At 34.8% G+C, this 20,591-nt stretch overlaps 1 long non-coding RNA gene across 1 annotated transcript in view; it reads right to left on the bottom strand.

The window, feature by feature from the left end:
• Nucleotides 1-2,177: 2,177 nt before the first annotated feature.
• The window catches only part of LOC111523404, a 61,238-nt gene continuing 42,824 nt past the window's right edge, over nucleotides 2,178-20,591 (bottom strand). The window contains exon 6 of the long non-coding RNA XR_002725515.1: nucleotides 2,178-2,478. This is a non-coding gene — a long non-coding RNA (uncharacterized LOC111523404). The remainder of the gene's footprint in view (nucleotides 2,479-20,591) is intronic.

Raw genomic sequence — 20,591 nt, 5'->3', positions numbered from 1 at the left:
GGGCTCCTGTAGTCCCAGCTACTTGGGAGGCTGAGGCAGGAGAATGGCGGGAACCCGGGAGGCGGAGCTTGCAGTGAGCTGAGATTGCGCCACTGCACTCCAGCCTGGGCGACAGAGCGAGACTCCGTCTCAGAAAAAATAAATAAAATAAAAGAAACACATATAATTTAGCTACAGTACTTGGTATATTCTTGCTTTAGGTAATGTGATTGTTCATTCTTCTATTGTTTTTGTTCTTTAAGTACCCTCTATTGATCATGCAAGTTGCACATGAGAAAATAGTTATATGTGATTTTAATATATATGAAGAACATATTTATAATAATTTGAGTGAGAATAAACATAAAATTAGAACAATAATGCAAGTAATAATAATAATCAATTGTGATTTTAGAAAACAGAAATGGATATATATACTGTTGTATATCTGCTAGAGATGAACCATGAATTCTATTCTTCTTTACACATCAAAACACATAGATAATAATAGAATTACTAAACTGGCAGGTCAGAAAAATCACAAGTTTTGCAGGAAGTGCAAGTTTAGTATCTTTTTCTCTTTTTGTCCATTTAGAGAGGGCACTGTAAAGTGTAACAAGAGACATCTTTTCAGCATTGCTTCTTATGAATAGTGACAGGTTTTATTAAGTGGTCCTTTAATACATTCCACGCTCATAAAATAAGAGTATGTATTCTATTATTTGAAAGCATAAAAAACCTATGACACAAAAAGATAAACTAGCACCAAAACAGAAATAATTTTTGAGGAAGTAGGATGGATGAAAAAGGAAATAATTTAAAACAGGTGTCAGAGCTCATGATTCTCCTATATAAAGTTTGATCTTGATTATATCTTTAAAAGGTTAACATTCGCTGTGGGAAGCTCCCTTTCTGGGTAAAAACATTCTATTTTAGAATTACCCATGGTGAAAACCTACACGTGCCCTAAAGAAAAACTATTTCTGAGATATTTAAGTAAGATATTATTTGGAGAAATATTCAAAATAGAACATTTCTTGAAGGTGCACTGAATGTTCAGAAAAATTATTTTAACTGACTCTTTACAATTCTACCATGAGAGAATACAGTCTATAAAAAATATCCTGGAGCAAAACTTAGAAGTACGGAGGAGGATGTGTATTGTTTAACCAGCTGCTATAAATTTAATGTGGTAACACTGTAACAAAGAATTTTATTGACTTTTTTTCCAAGTTACTTATCTACACATTCATTGTGTGAGTTCCCAAATTTATTTTACTCTGAATTCCAGTAAGAACATTTTAATTAGCTGATATTTAAAATGGAAGTAAAGAAACCTGAATTAGTTTGAAAAAGATTTAACTGAATACAAAAATTGTGCTGACATTTAAATGCTTCATTTTTGCTTGATTTTGAAAAATGTCACATAAGTTGAAATTTAATTTATTTTATCAACAAATGCAGCTTGACTCTTTGAAACAAAATTTCAAGTTGTGTTCTTCTCCATTGTGTGTTATATTTATTAATCTAAATGTATTATTCACTTGATCTGTACCAATACCATTAAAATCTGTGGATTCTTATAAAAGTTTGTTTAGTTTTTTAAATACAGAAAGACAATCTGTCATACAGGGCATAGGATAGTGAACCTAGCAAACAGTACTTAATTGGCACTCTCTTTTCCTATTTTATAACAGTGAATTAAAAACATTAAGATGAATATCATTTTAGGAATGTTGCTTACAAAGATAGTACTTCATTTCTTAGCTTACTTTTGCCTTTCTGTTTAAATCTGCAGGTGTTCAAATCTGAACCCGAAGACATTTTAATTACTAAGATATCACAACTCACAGTTCCTCCTCTTCATGAAATTCTGGGAGAGAATGGGTTTGTGGGACACTAGTAATTTGTTTATATGGTGCTAATTCTTTGAGCTATATACTTATATTTTGTGCATTTTTTGCATTTATCTAATATTAAAAAAGAAAAAAATCTCAATACATTATTTGTGTCTTTCTATGCTAAAGCTGATGCTCTGTAAGCTGATTTCAGCATTTAATGCCTAATAACAGCCTTTATCTGTATTTCATGATTTCTGGCCCATGCTTCAGATATTGGAGTTTAAAAGGGCTATTAAATAACATCCCTCCTACCAACTAGCTGTTACTACAAAAATGCTACCTACTGCAACATGGCTGAAAACCACCGTAATTTATTCTCATGGATACAGATCAGTTGGGAATTGTTGGTGTAGGGTGGGTTTGGCTGTGTGACTCTACTTTGCACCTGGGTTTGGTTTGGCTAGGATTAACTAGGGAAGGCCATTTTCTGTGTATTCATGATAGTATCCATGCTGAAAGAGCAGAAGCTGAGAAGGGAATCATAATCTGGCAAAGTGCAAGCCTCCCAAGGTCTAGACTTGGGATTGGAACATTGCCAGTTTCTCCTCATTCATTAGCAAAAGAACATTCCTTTCTCCTGATTGTAATTCCAAGCCAACTGAAAGAAAGAAAAGAAATAGTAACTGAAATGTAAGCTTTAGTTATGGGCTAACTTAGCTCAATTATGTTTCACCCCTTTATTAGGCTAGCTTAACTCATATGTTTCTGGTATCAGTAAAAAAATGAAGACTCAACTAATTGTGAATTCTGATAAACTTCCGACACTCTAATACTGGGTTGCACGTGCCAAATGTGTTCCCTTACCTCCGTTAGATTAACTACTCCTTTTAATCCTGGGATGGGCCAAGAAGACACATTACAGAAAATTGGTACAGAAAGAAAAATAAGAAGTGAAAAATGAATTTTAAATAAAATAAACAATAAATATAATTTAAAAATGTGTAAAATAGATTAACATAAATGATTTTTTAATAACTGAATTTTTTAAAGAAAGAAGTAAAACAGAATAAGTGGTACCAAAAAAAAAAAAAAAAAGATATTTGGGTGATGAATAAAGCGGTGAGTCCCTGCTTTAAAGACTATGTCATGGTGAGGGTTCAAGGATACATGAACCTCTTGTAACATATAGTAAAGATATAAAAAAGGTTTGATTGTTATTCTTACAGGCATAGAAGTAGAATAGTGTCCACAACCTCTTTAATTCTTGGTGTGACAAAAGAAGTGTGCTTATTCTGGAGAGAATATTACTGAATCCAACACAGTTAGCATTCCAGAAGTCATACCTTCATAATGTTCAATATGTTTGTAGAAAAAAAGCCAATAACATCTATGTGAATATACAACAATGGAAATTACTCTAAGGAGAGACAAATCATAGTATTTATTTTTAACTTGGGTAAAGCATGGGAGAAAACAAATGGAAGCCTTAAAAGCGGGTAAGAAAAAAGAACAGAAGTGTTAAAAAAAACTTTTCAAAAACTGGGCAAAGTCTAACATCGCAATTTAGAATTTCTATGTGTCCCAGACACAGGGCAGCATGCATCTACCTGCCAGGAATTTCCACAGGCTTTTGTAGCATCCTCCTGAAAGACACAGGTGCAAGGAAAGAGACCTAAGACTCCCTTCATGGTGCAGATATTCAGGACTTTCCAATGTTTGAGGGTAGAGGCAATATACTTTGAAAACATACATCCATAATCTGCTTGTATGTAAGGTGAAGATTGTATGTAAGGTGAAGAAACAGCTGGTTTACAGGCATAAAACCTGCCTGTGCCCTTGCCCCCTACCTGATACCAATTAATTGTGTGCTGCCTTTGAGGAAGGGTAGAAAATGTACTCACTCCATCAGAACGTTTTATTGACACTAGATTATAAGACTCTACTGCTTGTGTGGCAGAAACATGCTTGGTCGTATCTCCAAATCCCTGCTGATTCAAGGCAGAGTTAACCTGCCACAGGTAGGAAGCACAGGAAAACAACCTGTGCTAAATAGCAGTATGCTGGCTAGAGTCTGGAGCTCATTCCATCTCTCAGTCTATTTTTGGTAAGTCTGTGAGCTAAGAATGCTTTTTTCATTTTATAATTGTTAAATTAGCATATGTGACTAAAAGTTTAAAATACTATCTGATCATTTATGGAAAATCTTTTATAGCCTTGATTTACAACCTATAATTAATAATAAGCATTTTTTCCCCCTGAGAAATAGGCAGGAGTGTTATATAAGTGTTTCCAAGTTATAGTTACACAGCACCTACCTAAGACTGAGTTTAAAGAAAAGAGAACTGAGAAACTCCTATGAACTCACTATGAATATTGAATCAGGTAACAAGCACCAATGGAGAAGAGAGATGTCTTTTGTGATACAGGTGTGCGTAGTCCGCTGATCTGAGGATGAAGCGGGATACTGAGAAGAACTCTTCAAGCCCTCTAGGCCTCATTTCGAGCACAAGCAAGAAACCTAACTCCTTTTTATTGAAGTTACTGCTCTGCACACAATGACCTTGAAGCAAATGGTACATTGAAAGTCATCACACTAGCATAGTCAATCCTCACTATTTGTGGCTTCTTTGTTTGCAAATTCATGACCTTGAAGCATATAGTACATTGAAAGTCACTACACAAACATAGTCAATCCTCACTATTTATGGATTATTTGCAAATTCACCTGCCGCTAAAATTTATTTGTCATTTCAAATCCATGCTTGTAGCACTTTTATAGTTATTTGTGAATGCACAGAGGAGTGAAAAATTTAAGTTTCTTGATGCACACATTCCCAGATGAGGTCGAACAGGGAACTATTCTGCTTTCTTGTTGCAGACCTTATATTGTAAATGCATCCTTTCCAAGGATTACTTAATAACACAGTTTTTTTATTCTTATTTTTATTTTGGCCCCAAAGTATTGTGCTAAAGTGTGTTTAGTGTTTGGAAGCACAAGAAGGCTAGGATGTGCCTTACAGGGAAAATGCCTATGTTAGATTCTCTTTGTTATATTAAACAAGTTGTCTTTACACAAGAAAACAAACAAAACAAAGTTATATATTGATTGGTTAATAAAAATGTTGTAACCAGAAGCTCTCAGGAACCTAGATCTGTATTTTTCCTAGAAGCAATGATTCAGTGTCTGGAAACATTTCAGAACATAACTACCACAGATAATGATTAGTGACTATACAAAATAAACCAATTCCAGATCAACTACAGATTTACAAGATTCCACTCCAACACTGATATTCAGACAGAAGAAAACACATGTTAAACAGAAATATTATTTCCAGTATCTGTTCTTTTGCGCACAATGTTTAGAATTAAAATGGAAATAAAGCTATCACAAATGCAAAAGAACTACAACCTATTATTAACAGATATAATAGGACGAAAAGAGACACAGAGATGTCTATCAGATGTTCTATCAGAATGAAAACAAAAATAACTATGAAAAATGTGTTAAATAATCTTGAAAAATAAGACAACATATTTGGAAGACACTAGGAATTTCAGAACTATAAAACAGAGTAAAACTGAAGTGGCAGAAATGAAAAACCCAATTATCAAAGGTGAAGAATTCCTTTGATAGGATTATTACCAGAACTGATAAAGAAGACTAGTATACCAGTTGACGTGAAGATAAACAAATATAAATTCTCCAAATCGAAACACAAGTGAAAAAAGAACAAAGTATCCAGCACCTATGTAAGAATATAAATGCTCTGTATAATATTTAAGAATATAAATGGTCTGTAGGATACATACATATAATTGAAATACTGAAAACAGTGCAAAGTGAGTGAAAGAGAGAGAGAGATACATAATCAATTTGAAAGAATTATAATTTTGCAGGTTTCATGAAAGTAAAAAACCTAGGTGTACCTGAAGCTCAGAGAAACACCAGTAAGATAAAATGATAATAATAACCTAGTGTATTATAGTCTAATTTCTGAAGACTGAAGATATAAAGAAAACCTTGAAGGCAGCTAGAGAAAAACAAAATATCACATATTATCTAACTAGGATTAAAATGAGAGCTGACTTTTCCTCAGAAACTATGCAAGTCAGAGAAGTAAATCATTGATAATCTCTAAAGAATGGGGGGAAAAATAAGTCTCAACCTAGAATTACATTCCCAGTGACTTTTAAATATAAAGGCAAATAATTCATTTTTAGATAAACAAAAAGTGGGTATTTACTATATGTATACTATAAGTATTGTTAAACGCACTTCATCGGACAGAAAATTTTGACACCTTATAAAAATCAAAATTTATGAAAGTAAATGAAGAATACAAAAATATTATAACTGTGGGGAAATGTAAATAATTTTATTGGATTTTTAAACTGTATCTAAAGATAATTGAGTAAATAGAATAAAAAACTGATACTAATAGACAATATCTAAAACAAAATTGGCAGGAGAGTGATGTCAGCAAAATGGTGGATTAAAACTTTTCAGCAATTATCTCCTCACAGAAACATCAGTTTGAACAATTATCCATCCACAAAAATACTTTCACAGAACAAAAGGATGCAGATAAGATGTTACAGTAGTTAAGATTAACATGGAAATTAAATTGATGTATTATAAATGTTAGAAAGGACAGTTTCAAATTATTTACATCATTCCTCTCACAAGCCTGGAAAGCACAGTATGGAGAGAGATATCCTTTGCTTAAATAAAGGAGAGTGAACTGAGTATATAGTTTCATTGTAAACGCAGCGTCAGGCCTACCACAGAAAACCTGGGGACAACAGCAGCAGAAGACACATTCTTCTTAAGCAAGTATGTAACAACCTCCACGATACCTCATATGTTAGGCAACAGAACAAGTCCCAATAAACTTAAGAATATCAGAATCATATCAATATCTCTATCAACCACAGTGCAATGAAACTAGAATCAGTAACAGGTGAAAAATTTAAAAATTTATAAATATGTGAAAAATAAAACAACATATTATTGAACAATCAGTGGGTTATAGAGGAAATCAAAGCAAAATTTTAAAAATTATTGATAGGAATGAAAATGGAATCACAACATATCAAATGCAGCAAAAGCAGTTCTAAGAAGGAACTTTAGAGTGATATATTCTTACATTAAGAAAAATGAAAGATCTCAAATAAACAATTCAACTTTAAACCTCCAAGAAGCAACTTAAGAAATTAAGTCAAAAGTTAGCAGAATAAAAGAAATAACGAATATCAAGGAAAATACAAATAAAACTGGAAGTAGAAAAAATATAAATAATCAACATAACTCAGTTGGTTTTTTGAAAAGATAAACAAAATTGACAAATTTGAGCTTGACAAACCAAGACAAAAAGAGAGAAGACTTGAATCAATAAAATTATTAATCAAAGAAGAGAAATTACAACTCATGTAATAGAAATAAAAATCATTTAAGAGACTGCTGATGAGGATTATATATGGGCAAATAGGATAACCCAGAAGCAATGAATAAATTTCAAGAAATATGCACCCTGCCAAGACTGAACAAAGAAGAAACAGAAAATCTAAACAGTTCAATAAAGAGTGAGGATATTAAATCAGTAATCAGAAACCTCACAACAAACAAAAATCACAACAAACAAAAAAACTCTCAGAACCTGATAGCTTCAATGCTGAATTCTACTAAACATTTAAGTAACAAGTAATACCTATTCTCAAACACTTCCAAAAACCTCAAGAGGAGGAAAAACTACTAAAGTCATTTTAGAAGATCGCCATCACTCTGTCACAAAAGCCAAACAAGGACACCACAAGAAAAGCAAACTACAGGATAACATCTCTGTTATCATTGATGCAAACATTCTCAACAAATTTGTATAAATCTGAATTAAGTAGCACATTAGAAAGATCAAATGCCATGATCAACTAGGATTTATCCCCTTGTTGTAAGGAAGATTGGACATATGCAAATAAATAAATGTGATATATCACATTTAGAGAATGAAGGGAAAAATAATAGGATTATCTCAGTGGATGCAGAAAAAGCATTTTAAAACTTCATATCTTTTTATTATAAAATTCAACAAATTAGGAGTAAAAGGAATATACCTCAACACAATAAAGACCATATATGACAAATCCATAGATAACATTACACTCAATGATGAAAAGTTGAAAAGTTTTTCTCCAAGATCAGAAACAAGACAAGGATGCCCACTCTTGTCCAATCAACCTAAGGGTCCATCAAAGGAAACATAGATAAAGAAAATGTGTGTGTGTGTGTGTGTGTGTGTTTGCAACAACATGAATACACCTAGAGAACATTATGTTAATTAAATAAGCCACACACCAAAAGATAAATCTCATAGTGCATTATTTCACTCATATGTAAATTCTAGCAGAGAGAAACTCATAGAAACAGAAGGCAATGGTAGTTTCCAGGGATTGGGGGCAAGGGAGTGAAATGGGGAGATATTGGCCAAGTGGTACAAACTTACAGATAGATAAGAGAAGTAAGTTTTTGGGGTTTACCATGTAACATGATGACCATAGTTAATATGTATTATGTACTTGAAATATGCTGACAGAGTAGATCTTAACAAGTATGTTTACAAAAAATAAACAAAATATGTGATGTGATAAATATGTTAATTACCTTGATTGTGGTAATAATTTCAAAATATATATGAAGACATTCCATGGAACAAAACACAAGCATAGAATAAAAATAGCTGTAAGACCTGCTTACTATAAGAAAAACATGTGGCAGAAGTTGAAGACAATGAGAAGAATCATAATACCTGGAGTTATTAGCAGGTACTTACCACAAAACATGGAGGGTCTGTCTTGGAACAGCAGTAAAACCACAGATCCTTAAATTCACATCAGAGGATATGAGGTTGACTATGATACGGTTTGAAAATGCTCAAGAAATCTCAGTCTAAGAAATTTTCAAAACTATCATTTAAATATCCTTTCTACAATAAAGAAATATATCGGAACAAGGACAAAGAAAAGAGGAAGTGCAGTTAAAGTGCAATAAGAAAACAGTGGAGGCAAATTTCAGAGAGTAGGAGGGAACATTTTGTCATTTTACAAAAAGAAGAGAAGAAAGACTTGTCAAATTATGCACATGGAAAGACTACTCTGATACGTCTTTCCCTACTAAAGGTACAAAACTTATGTATAAAAATTGTGCGACAATAAAGGACTGTGTTTAAATCTCTCATACGTTTACTCTGCATTATTGTAAGAATCAACATAATGATCCAACAGTAAATGAAAGCATGCTCAAATACAACTCTGCAAACTAGTAAAAATAGTTTCTAATTTTACAAAATAAGTTCAAAGAACTTTAGGAAATCTAGGTGTATACTCTGATTCATCAAATAAAAAAAATCAAAGCAATGAAACAGTATAAATATCAGTATAATGTAATAAAATCAGTGTTATTGTAAATGAGTTTATTACTACTGTCTTATTATTCCTAAAATAAATTTAAACACACTTAAAGCTACATAGTGAGAGGGTACACTGCTTACCTGCAAAATCAAAGCAGATTAGCCAGCCTTGAAATATATTCTAGTAATCACATTTGTGATTGAAAGAGAAAGAAAAAAAAATATTATGAGTGTTCAAATAAAGACAATGTCACTTATAAGAAAAAGAAAATTGAGGATTCAACAGACAATTTTGACAGAAATGTCCAATTTCAGTGAACAACAGAAAATATAAATATGTCATATAGTCAAGGGTTTATAATTATATCCAAAGATTTATATTCAGTAAAACATGACTTCAAATATAAAGGCTAGGAAGAACTGTTACTAATATAAGATAACTCAGATAACATAAAAGTGAAACTTTTCTGAAAAATCAGCTAGAACCTTTGGACAAACACAATAAATGATGAGAGATTAAAATAATGTTGGTGCACATTAAATATATTTTACCTATAGAATCAAGGCAATGTAATGGCCAACAGGGAGACAGAGCAGTATATAATGGATATATTCTTTCCTAATGTATGTATAAAAAATGGTGTGAGGTATGAAAATGATACATACAAAGTTAAATGAGCTCTCTAAGAGCCTTAAAGAAGTATTAACTAAAAGTAACAAGATCTTAACTTAAATGAGTTGTTGGAGGTAAGGGCAGGGAAAGGCAATAAGAGGCTGCTAGCTAATTTTAATATTATTCTTAATGGAATAGGAATGGAAAATGGATTTCTCATCAAAAGTAAAAGATAAAACACCTATATTATCCTTGAGATAACAGTACAAAGGTAACAGAAAAAAAATTATAAAAACCTTAATAGAGAAAAATTATTAATGTATATGTGTATATGTGTGAATGTATGCATATATACATAGAGAGAGGAAGGAAATATTTTTGCACAGGATTACATAGTTAGAAAATCTTTATTTCAAAATAGAAGACAAAAGGTCAAAATATCTAATTTCTGCCTTTGTTTGTTTATAAATTTAACGTAATGCTAACAAAAATACTAAGGGATATTTTTCACCTATCAAATGGGCAATATCCAAAAGTTTGATGACATACTCTCTTGAAAATCCTATGAGAATATAGTTACTTGCAAAATTGCTGTTGTAAACTAAAAATAATACAACCCCAGTTTCAAAACCCTCATTTTGAAAGACATCACTCTAAACCACTCTGCAAATAATAAATTTCCTTGAACTCGTCGGAAAACTAAGGTTGTATGGCAAGCGACCAAACTGAAGAATGAAATGTGGTAAGATTATAAGGTTTTGAATTTGAAACGATTGTCACAGGTCAGAAGATTATATTTTACTAGGGGGAAGAAAATAGGTGTGCCTAAAGGAAATGTATTTAAAGTGATTTTTTCTCTCTCTCTCTTATTTATTGATTTTGGAGAGGAGGAAAATGGTCCAGAAATAACACCTGGTAGGAGAGAGAGAACTAACTTCATTTCTCTAAAGTAGAGAAAACACATTATTTTAGCTAACCCCTATTAAGGGATTGCAGAACATAAGCAAACATTGGACACTCCGTAAAATTTGAATATCAGATAGATAAGAAATATATTTGAGACTTATGTTCCCTATAATAACCATGACATTCTTATATGAAAACAATTATTCATTGTTTTATCTAAGTTCAAATTTACTTAGGCACTCTGCATTTTATCTGTCAACACTATTTAGGAAAAATGTGATTAATTTCACCAAAGAAATCATGCAACTACTCATTTATACTATGAATTGTCACTCAGAAGCTCAGCATTTGAGTAATTTTTTAAAACTATATTGAGAGCAAAAATGATGTGAAGAGATAATATACAGGAATCTTTGTTGCAGGTTTTTTTTCTTTTTTCTGTTTCTCCTGTCATCACGAGTTTATGTCCCTCTGTAACTTTATAATCCAACGTGTTACTTAAAAGACAAAGATGTCATAAATATATTTAGTTAGATTAGTATATTATGTAAAGTTCATTAGGTTGCTGGAGAACTCGAGAATCATGACAAATTAAGCTCTTTGACCATGTACAGAAGTAGAGGGTAAAGTTAATAGATGAGAAGGAAGCAGCTGCAGATTCTAACTTCATTTCTCAATTATATTCATTTTTCTTAGTGGCATAATGAGTATCTAGGGAATGCCTAATGGCAAGAGTGGAAAATAAATAAAGTAGAGGAAGCGTAATATGAAACAAAAAGATCCAGAAAAGCCACATGCAACCTGAAGAAATAACTCACTATTTTGACCCTCATAATCAATGTATGGTGAAATAGAGCATTAGCAAAGGAGTGGGTACCCCTAAAACTTCCCTCTCCATTTTAATAGGCTGCTGTAGACTTTCCAGAAGTAAATTAGGTTTTAGCTAGAATTTAAATGTTATGTTCTATACTATAGTTATATTTCTTTCTAATTATAGTATATATTTAGAGAGAAATATGTATGATGGTTTTAATTGTGTTAATTGTTTGGTTTACAGAAGACAAGACCTAAAGGATATCGCATAGTGGCTAATATTGCTAGCATAACTTATTTTAATTTTAATTTACCCTTTCTCTCTCTTTCTCTCCCTCTCTTTCCTCGTTATTCTCTCCCTCCTCTTCCTTCAGATTTTCAGAAAACATGCTTTAAAAGAGAGATTATCATTGCTTGCTATGAAATCCTGGTCTTTAATTGACTCAAGCTTCACTACAAAAAAGCATCATCAATGTGCCCAAACATGATTATGCCTGTCTATTTGCAGAATGCAATTCTTAAAGTAAGAAGAAAACATTTTTGTGTTCCTAATGGTTAGTTCATTAAGAAATGCTCAATGGCTGAGGAGTTGCTGACAAAAGTACTGAAATCTTATAACACTATATCCCATTAAAAAACATTCAGCTACATTAACAGCTTTGAAATTTTTAAACAACAGAATCATGGTCATGCTTATTTGCTACAATTATTTGTAAGCCCATGGTAAAATAGAAAGTTTCCTAGATCTGAAAAGGAATATTCTTAGAATGATACTAAAATGATCTTAGGTTTCTGTGTCCACCTCCCTGGACTGCTCTTGATTCAGTTGCATATGGAATCCCTCACAGGGTTTCTCTGTGGATCACATGATCAATAACTACTTATATCAAACAGTGTTGTTCCCCGCCGGCCCCCGGAGATGGAATCTCGCTATGTCGCCCAGGCTAGAGAGCAGTGGCGCAATGTCGGGTCACTGTAAGCTCCACCTCCCGGGTTCAGGCCTTTGTCCTGCCTCAGCCTCCCGAGTAGCTGTGACTACAGGTGCCAGCCACCACACTCGACTAATTTTTTTTGTATTTTTTTTAGTAGAGAGGGGGTTTCACCGTGTTAGCCAGTATGGTTTCGATCTCCTGACCTCGTGATTCACCTGCCTCAGCCTCCCAAAGTGCTGGGATTACAGGCGGAGCCACCACCCCGGCCCAGTGTACCATTTTTAATAGGGTTGTTTTCTTACTGGGTTTTGACAATTCTTCATATGTTGTTGTGAGATATAATATAACTTGCAAATATTTTCAACCAATCTGTGGGTTTTAATTCTTTTACAGTCTGATTTGAAGGGGAAAATATTTTAATTTGAAATCCAATTTATCAATATGTCATTTTATGGATTGTATTTTTGTAGTTACATCATAGAAATTTTAGTCTAACACAAAGTCACAGAAGTTTTGTTCTGCCACCACGCTGTGCTCGTTTTTTGTATTTTTAGTAGAGACGGGGTTTCACCGTGTTAGCCAGGATGGTCTCTATCTCCTGACCTCGTGATTCGTTGGCCTCGGCCTCCCAAAGTGCTGGGATTACAGGCGTGAGCCACCGCACCTGGCCCCGTGTTTTACTTTTGTCTTTAAACTTTGTAACATATTTTTACCCAAATATTTTGTGAAGTCCTTAGAAATAGTAAGGTTTATTTTGAATCATGTATTTTCCATAATACCTACCACTTTCTGTGTAAATTTATATGTGAGTCCTTTCTGAGCGGTTACTTATTTAAGCTCTGTTGTTAGGTTACATGCATTACATCAATCACTCTTTCTTAAAATAAGAGTATTATCACTTTCCCCTTTTGCTAGATGTGTAAAGTGAGATTTAAAGAAGTTTTGTCTCTTTTAGAAAATCACACATATATTGAAAGGCACAGTTACTATTTTAAGAACTAGGGGTATTTAATTTCCCAATTGAAATAGAGATGAGATACTATGCAATCCTGCCCCTCTATATCTTAAATGCCAAATAATTAGTGAATCTATCAATTAATGAGATGTTTCAAAGTACAGACTATCACGAGGCAGATAATAATATTCTAAAAGAAGTGTGAACTTTTTATATTCTTCATTAGCATAAGTATCTATTGAAAAGAATGTGGAGTTATGGGTTCCAATTTAAACTTCTGATTTTGTGTTAAATGATTGTGCATGTATTAAAACCCACTCCAAAATAGTGAAAACTCAAGAATAGCTATAGTCCTGTGGTGGGATATTTTAGGAAAATAGCAATATAATAATAATAGTAATGCCATGTCTCAGAAGCAATCTATTGTTCCATTTATGGATTGGAATAGATCTAGTGCTTCTCAACATGATTGTGCAGAAAAGGCACCTGGGAGGCTGACGTAAGATTCCAATTCATGGGCTCTACTCCCAAATTCTAATTCAACATATATTGGAATAACTCCATACATATGCATTTTAAAAAAACACAGTTTATTCTGATGTAGAAAAGTCAACACTCGAAATGTTCACTCAGCTTGTTGCAACCACATTCTTAAGTGAGATAATCACTTGACATTGCAACAATATTTCCTTCCATTTTCTCCTTTAGAAAAAATGGGAACTTCATAATGGTTAAAGAACAAACATAAATTCTCGATGAAATAATGAATGAATGTAAAAGTATTAGATAAAAGATCAATAATTTTAAGTTACTCTGGTAGTTAACAATAAAAACAGCATGAACAGTAATTTAAACAATTTTAAATGCTTAAATTATAGTTGAATGCAAAAAAAGATTTTTGGAGACAGTTAATTCATGATAGCATTGCATTTTATATGCTTTAAGAGCAATGTTTCCATCACATATTTTTCACCTGTAATTGTCTTTCTGTTACATTTTAATTGTCTCTTTTATATGCTGTATACTGTAAGGGAATACCAAAATGTTTAATGCATGATCTTCAGCTATCTTGTTTATTTCCCTTATATAACCAAATCCCTCTCAAATAAATCAAAACATAGCAATATCTTTAGTTGTAGTTATTTTTATGACGTTCTGAGGATTTCTCAAGTTCATGAGCTCTTTTTTAAATAAGTCAGAAAGTGGAAGTAATCATATGAAAGGCAGGTTAAGAAAAGAAAATTTAATAAATATAAAATTTTAAAACTCTTATATCAAGTAGGCATAACTTATTTTTGTTTTTATTAGGATTAAAGTTGACCTTGAGAATAACTAAAAATAAACAAATAAAAATACCTACTGAACACTTAGAATGTGCCTGATACTTTCTTGAAACATACTAACAAGTTCATCACAACCTTGAGGTAGGTATCAGGGGAGAAACTGGAAAAGACATTTATAAGTTGCTTTTACAAAGCCACATATTAAATAATATAGTTGAAGATTAAAAATACAGATTAAGTTTATCTTAAACAGCATGTTTTTACTGTGCTATAAAATCCTGGGGTGGGGGGTTGGAATTATCTTAAATCTTAAAAATATGTACCCTACAAAATTAGATTAAAATTATTTAGTTGGTGGCTGTGATGTATAATGATGAAAGATTCAAATCGTTTTTTAAATGGGATAATTTATCAACTGTGATAATCCATTGTCTAAGACACTTAAGAATGTGATCTATAATAATATTACAATTCTAGATATGTAACCATAGGTAAACAAAATACACAAAAAGCATAAAATGACTGTTAATATTCTTCTTTGCCATCAATATTTTGCATTACCTAACTGCATGTGCAGTAAAGCATAAAAATCTTAGTGAATCATAATCATTTCTTTATGAAATATTTTTGGCATTTGAAAATCTTGCAATGTAGAAATCAGACACCAAAGTCCAAGCAATTTATCTCACCATAGATAAATGTACAATACATGTGTACTTGATAAGAAACATTAATCAGAGTTACCAATTAAGATAGTTTCACATTTTAAGTATTATCACAGAATACCTCCTTCATGTGGTTCATAGTAAAACATGGGAGAGATATTTTTAAAATATCTAAAATACATATATTTTCTTCAAAAAGAAAAACAAATGCCTCTCACAATGTGAAAGAGAAACCAAATCCATAAATGGTAAGAAGACAGAAGCCCCAGGCCTAATGCCAACCAGTTTTTAAACTAATGTTGATGTCAGGGAGCTGCATTTGGTGTGGCTACAAGGATCAAAATTCCTTATCATAGGGGAGTGGATAAAGGATGTTTGAAGGAACTGACAGACACAAAGAGAGCCTAATAATAAACAGGATTTTAAAAATACTGCAACTTTTTATAAAATCTTTAAAAATGTCTTTGTTACTCAACTAGAGTTTCACATATAATTTCTAATTTGAATCTCTTGCCTTGTATCTGCCAGTGATTGTTTTTTACCCCATATGACTGAATTTGACCAGAGGCCACCTACTTACTCCTGACAGAATCAGACATAAACAGTTTTTTGGTTGAATACAGTAAAGAGGGAATTGGGGAGAGGAAATGCTGAGGACAGAAGGAGAAAAAAGGTCTTTTCCTTTGCCATGATTGCGTGCGCGCGCGCGCGCGTGTGTGTGTGTGTGCGTTAAATGAACCAAAAGAATACAACTGAAAGCATTTATAAACACATTATTAAGTAAAAGATTCCTGGGTAAAAATAAAATTGAAGCGGTTGACTCAAAGATGACATCAAGTACAATTAAAAATGCATAAATCAAGAACAAGCAGACAGATCAACACAGAAATCAGCACTTCTTTTTAATATAGTACTGATAGGAATAGGAACAGCTTCAGTCTCCATCTCCCAGCGCGAGCGACACAGAAGACCGGTGATTTCTGCATTTTCAACTGAGGTACTGGGGTCATCTCACTCGGGAGTGCCGGACAATCGGTGCTGGTCAGCTGCTGCAGCCCCACCAGCCAGAGCTGAAGCAGGGCGAGGCATCGTCTCACCTGGGAAGCGCCAGGGGGAAGGGAGTCCCTTTTCCTAGCCAGGGGAACTGAGACACACAACACCTGGAAAATCGGGTAACTCCCACCCCAATACTGCGCTGTAACACCGGCACACCGGATATTATATCCCACACCTGGCCGGGAGGGTCCCACACCCATGGAGCCTCCCTCCTTGCTAACACAGCAGTCTGCAGCAATCTAACCGCAAGGCAGCAGTGAGGCTGGGGGAGGGGCGCCCGCCATCGCTGAGGCTTAAGTAGGTAAATAAAGCCCTTGGGAAGCTCCAACTGGGTGGAGCTCACAGCAGCTCAAGGAAACCTGCCTGTCTCTGTAGACTCCGCCTCTGGGCACAGGGCTCAGCTAAAGCAGCAGAGGCCTGTCCAGAGGCGAACAACTCTGTCTGACAGCTTTGAAGAGAGCAGTGGATCTCCCAACACGGAGGTTGAGATCTGAGAAGGGGCAGTCTGCCTGCTCAAGTGGGTCCCTGACCCCTGAGTAGCCTAACTGGGAGACATCCCCCACTAGGGGCAGTCTGACACCCCACACCTCACAGGGTGGAGTACACCCCTGAGAGGAAGCTTCCAAAGCAAGAATCAGACAGGTGCACTCGCTGTTCAGCAATATTCTATCTTCTGCAACCTCTGCTGCTGATACCCAGGCAAACAGGGTCTGGAGTGGACCTCAAGCAATCTCCAACAGACCTATAGCTGAGGGTCCTGACTGTCAGAAGGAAAACTATCAAACAGGAAGGACACCTATACCAAAACCCCATTAGTACGTCACCATCATCAAAGACCAGAGACAGAAAAAACCACAAAGATGGGGAAAAAGCAGGGCAGAAAAGCTGGAAATTCAAAAAATAAGAGCGCATCTCCTCCTGCAAAGGAGCACAGCCCATCGCCAGCAACGGATCAAAGCTGGTCAGAGAATGATTTTGACGAGATGAGAGAAGAAGGCTTCAGTCCATCAAACCTCTCAGAGCTAAAGGAGGAATTACGTACCCAGCGCAAAGAAACTAGAAATCTTGAAAAAAGAGTGGAAGAATTGACAGCTAGACTAATTAATGAAGAGAAGGTCATAAACGAAATGACAGAGATGAAAACCATGACACGAGAAATACGGGACAAATGCACAAGCTTCAGTAACCGACTCGATCAACTGGAAGAAAGAGTATCAGCGATGGAGGATCAAATGAATGAAATGAAGCGAGAAGAGAAACCAAAAGAAAAAAGAAGAAAAAGAAATGAACAAAGCCTGCAAGAAGTATGGGATTATGTCAAAAGACCAAATCTACGTCTGATTGGGGTGCCTGAAAGTGAGGGGGAAAATGGAACCAAATTGGAAAACACTCTACAGGATAACATCCAGGAGAACTTCCCCAACCTAGCAGGGCAGGCCAACATTCAAATTCAGGAAATACAGAGAACGCCACAAAGATACTCCTCCAGAAGAGCAACTCCAAGACACATAATTGCCAGATTCACCAAAGTTGAAATGAAGGAAAAAATCTTAAGGGCAGCCAGAGAGAAAGGTCGGGTTACCCACAAAGGGAAGCCCATCAGACTGACAGCAGATCTCTCGGCAGAAACTCTACAAGCCAGAAGAGAGTGGGGGCCAATATTCAACGTTCTTAAAGAAAAGAATTTTAAACCCAGAATTTCATATCCAGCCAAACTAAGTTTCATAAGTGAAGCAGAAATAAAATTCTTTACAGATAAGCAAATGCTTAGAGATTTTGTCACCACCAGGCCTGCCTTACAAGAGACCCTGAAGGAAGCCCTAAACATGGAAAGCAACAACCGGTACCAGCCATTGCAAAAACATGCCAAAATGTAAAGACCATCGAGGCTAGGAAGAAACTGCATCAACTAACGAGCAAAATAACCAGTTAATATCATAATGGCAGGATCAAGTTCACACATAACAATATTAACCTTAAATGTAAATGGACTAAATGCTCCAATTAAAAGACACAGACTGGCAAACTGGATAAAGAGTCAAGACCCATCAGTCTGCTGTCTTCAGGAGACCCATCTCACATGCAGAGACACACACAGGCTCAAAATAAAGGGATGGAGGAAGATCTACCAAGCAAATGGAGAACAAAAAAAAGCAGGGGTTGCAATCCTAGTCTCTGATAAAATAGACTTTAAACCATCAAAGATCAAAAGAGACAAAGAAGGCCATTACATAATGGTAAAGGGATCAATTCAACAGGAAGAGCTAACTATCCTAAATATATATGCACCCAATACAGGAGCACCCAGATTCATAAAGCAAATCCTTAGAGACTTACAAAGAGACTTAGACTCCCATACAATAATAATGGGAGACTTCAACACTCCACTGTCAACATTAGACAGATCAACGAGACAGAAAGTTAACAAGGATATCCAGGAATTGAACTCATCTCTGCACCAAGCGGACCTAATAGACATCTATAGAACTCTCCACCCCAAGTCAACAGAATATACATTCTTCTCAGCACCACATCACACTTATTCCAAAATTGACCACATAATTGGAAGTAAAGCACTCCCCAGCAAATGTAAAAGAACAGAAATTATAACAAACTGTCTCTCAGACCACAGTGCAATCAAACTAGAACTCAGGACTAAGAAACTCAATCAAAACCGCTCAACTACATGGAAACTGAACAACCTGCTCCTGAATGACTACTGGGTACATAATGAAATGAAAGCAGAAATAAAGATGTTCTTTGCAACCAATGAGAGCAAAGATACAACATACCAGAATCTCTGGGACACATTTAAAGCAGTGTGTAGAGGGAAATTTATAGCACTAAGTGCCCACAAGAGAAAGCAGGAAAGATCTAAAATTGACACTCTAACATCACAATTAAAAGAATTAGAGAGGCAAGAGCAAACACATTCAAAAGCTAGCAGAAGGCAAGAAATAACTAAGATCAGAGCAGACCTGAAGGAGATAGAGACACAAAAAACCCTCCAAAAAATCAATGAATCCAGGAGTTGGTTTTTTGAAAAGATCAACAAAATTGACAGACCGCTAGCAAGGCTAATAAAGAAGAAAAGAGAGAGGAATCAAATAGATGCAATAAAAAATGATAAAGGGGATATCACCACCGAGCCCACAGAAATACAAACTACCATGAGAGAATACTATAAACACCTCTACGCAAATCAACTAGAAAATCTAGAAGAAATGGATAATTTCCTGGACACGTACACTCTTCCAAGACTAAACCAGGAAGAAGTTGAATCCCTGAATATACCAATAGCAGCCTCTGAAATTGAGGCAATAATTAATAGCCTGCCCACCAAAAAAAGCCCAGGACCAGATGGATTCACAGCTGAATTCTACCAGAGGTACAAAGAGGAGCTGGTACCATTCCTTCTGAAACTATTCCAATCAATAGAAAAAGAGGGAATCCTCCCTAACTCATTTTATGAGGCCAACATCATCCTGATACCAAAGCCTGGCAGAGACACAACAAAAAAAGAGAATTTTAGACCAATCTCCCTGATGAACATCGATGCAAAAATCCTCAATAAAATACTGGCAAACTGGATTCAGCAGCACATCAAAAAGCTTATCCACCATGATCAAGTGGGCTTCATCCCTGGGATGCAAGGCTGGTTCAACATTCGCAAATCAATCAACGTAATCCAGCATATCAACAGAACCAAAGACAAGAACCACATGATTATCTCAATAGATGCAGAAAAGGCTTTTGACAAAATTCAACAGCCCTTCATGCTAAAAACGCTCAACAAATTCGGTATTGATGGAACGTACCTCAAAATAATAAGAGCTATTTATGACAAACCCACAGCTAATATCATACTGAATGGGCAAAAACTGGAAAAATTCCCTTTGAAAACTGGCACAAGACAGGGATGCCCTCTCTCACCACTCCTATTCAACATAGTGTTGGAAGTTCTGGCTAGGGCAATCAGGCAAGAGAAAGAAATCAAGGGTATTCAGTTAGGAAAAGAAGAAGTCAAATTGTCCCTGTTTGCAGATGACATGATTGTATATTTAGAAAACCCCATCGTCTCAGCCCAAAATCTTCTTAAGCTGATAAGCAACTTCAGCAAAGTCTCAGGATACAAAATTAATGTG

This window comes from Piliocolobus tephrosceles, chromosome 15, assembly GCF_002776525.5.
Source record: "Piliocolobus tephrosceles isolate RC106 chromosome 15, ASM277652v3, whole genome shotgun sequence".
Lineage (NCBI taxonomy): Eukaryota > Metazoa > Chordata > Mammalia > Primates > Cercopithecidae > Piliocolobus > Piliocolobus tephrosceles.
The sequence above is the reverse complement of the archived record's forward strand: the minus strand, read 5'-3'. Positions and strand labels throughout refer to the sequence as shown.